This window comes from Marmota monax, unplaced genomic scaffold, assembly GCF_021218885.2.
Source record: "Marmota monax isolate L192 unplaced genomic scaffold, Marmota_monax_Labrador192_F-V1.1 WCK01_AAM20220418_F8-fsc00276, whole genome shotgun sequence".
NCBI classification, from domain to species: Eukaryota; Metazoa; Chordata; class Mammalia; order Rodentia; family Sciuridae; genus Marmota; species Marmota monax.
Window position 1 is genome coordinate 1,609,806 of NW_026695204.1, and position 2,808 is coordinate 1,612,613.

Here is a 2,808-nt window from a genome sequence, read left to right on the forward strand (position 1 = left end):
GTAACTACTGCCTCAGCCTCCTGAGCCCCTGGGATTACAGGCGTGCATCACTACACCAGGCCTATGTACTTTTTAATCACTTCCTGAAACAGACCACTCTTGGGTACTCTGAGTATACTTTTTGATAGCTTACTCTTTGCTGAGGTATGGCATCCTGACTTAGAAGATTATCATCTTACTTAAGCTAGGGCTTGTTCTTCTGATTATGGAGAGAACAGAGATTTCTCTGTTCCCAATGTTTAGTATGTCACGGATATTGTCTTAGTGACATTATGCCACATTACGCTGGAGTAGTTGAAATTACATTAACTTCCAATTCAGAGGTCAAAGAAAATCGAATGGAGAATAGGTCATATTCAAATGTTTTGGAGAAATGTGAAAGTACTAGTGAGTAGCACTTATAAAAACTACCTATTGAAAAAAGAATTAATTTAACTGCACCACTTAAATGATGGCTTCACAATATTTAACATATCGGTATTTTAATGTAATGCATAATTTTTCCACATGCCAATATGTATTCACATATACATACACATACAATAATTTTATACAATTATATTCACATAACTGTTAACTTCTTGATGATGAATAAGCCTTTGTGCTGATACCATAAATTTGTTAAATTAATTTAGTCAAATACCATATTTGGAAACATGTGGAAATATTTCTTTTTTATATAATTAAGAATTTTAAAAATCTCTATTCAGAATTTGATTCATAAGAATATGGGAAGAGAACCATTTTACCCACATAATTTCATTTTCATAAATGAGGAGAAGTTATTTTCACTTCAATCTAATAAAAGTTTGAAGCAAGAATACTACTAACTAAAACCTAAGGCTTCACTTCTTCCAGAAAAGTGAATACATATTTCTACTTTCCTGGCTTTTAGGGGGGAAAAAAATAAGAGTTGGATTATTCACTACAGGAAAGGCGTGTCTCGACACGGAGAGGGAACTTATCCTTCATACTGCTAGTCTTGAGGAGCAGTATGAAGATTTTCTGTTCTGATATAGACAGCAGGAACTGGATGCTATGAGAAACAGGGTATTGTGTCTTTGAGTAGGTAACATGGGCCTAGAAAAGGATTGTCTCAGCATAGACCCTGATGGACCAAAGACCTGAGTCTTTTGGTGAAAGACCCTCCATCATTCTTTTGGGGAAAGTACTTGTTTCCTGAAACTGCATATGTGGGGATCCTTATTTCTTATATTACACATCTCTCACCATTCAAAATAAAAAAAATGTTATTTGATAATGTGTTAGTCAACTTTGTTTGCTATGACAAAATACCAACTTAAATAATGAAAGATTTATTTTGGTTATTTTCAGATGTTTCAGATCCTGGCCACTTGGTCTTGTTGCTTTGGATTTTTGGAAAAGTAGAACATCATGGCAGAAAGCAGTGGTAGAGCAAAGCTACTCATCTCCTCATGGTGGCCAGAAAAGAGAGAGAGAGAGGAAAAAAAAAAAAGCAGGGGTGAGGGAGAGACAGACTGGGAAGATGATATAATTTTCAAAAGCATGCCCCAATGAGCCACTTTCTCCAACTAGGTCCCACCACATTCCAATAGCACCACCAGCTAGGACAGCTGGTAACCCAGCCTTTAACACCTTCGCCTTTGGAAGACATTCCAGATCTAAACTATGACAGATAAAGAAAAATAATGTAATTGGATTTTCTTTTTCGTAAGTAATTGTAAAGGAGCATGTGTGTGCAATTAAAAGAAAAGTAAAATTAGTTATATGTATAAATGTAGTTATCTTGAGTATTACTTCTATGTCCTGCATTAATGATATAAAAATCCCAGATAGGAATATATTGGGTATACTTAAATAAAAAATTATTGTAAGACTAATTTTTATTTCAATGTTGCCTACAAGATATAAATGATAAAATTTTATGTTGGTTAAACACATTATCATTTCATCTTTGCATATTTTATGTCTAATATAATGTTTAATAGGGCAAATGTTATTCTAAGTGTTTTTGATAACTCAAAGCTGTGCACTGTATAAATAGTAAATAGTATACCATTGATCGAATGACTCTATTATTCTGGGAGAAGATCACTTGTCATATATTTAGTCTATTGATGAGATATGGTATTTTACCTTATTTAACAATATAATAGCTTTAACAATAATCATAATAAAATCTCATCACTACCATAGATTCAATGTTTATCATGTACCAGAGTAGTACTTAGAAATTTACATTATGTAACTAATCCTTGAAGAATATCATCATTAGGTCTGTTTTACAGACTCTGAGATCAAGTGACTTGATAATGGTTTCAGAATTGGAAAGGAGGGGAGATAATTTCTTGGGAATAATTAACAGAGTACACTGTGTCACTCTGATGACTAGAATAAAACTGTCCTGTTTAGATAAATTATTTTTTCAAAGCATTATTTTATTAAAAATTCAAATATTCAAGACTCCCATATCTTTTTTCATAAATGGGATATTTCTCTAATTTTTATAATCTTTTTATTTTAGAATAGCTTTAGAACAGCTTTGCTCACTTTAGATGGAAAGGTTGCAAAAATAATTCCTGATTTTCATACAACACTCAATTTCCACTATTATAAACATTTTATGTTAGACATAACCAATGAACTATTTGACTATATTATGAATAAACTCCATTCCTTACTTAAATTTACTTGGTTTTAACCTAATGTCCTTCTTTTTGTTTTTAAGATTCCATCCAGAATACCACATTGTGTTAAATCATCTTGTCTCTTTTGACTGTTCTTGGATGTAACAGCTCCTCAGGTATTTCTTGAATTTGTCTATCA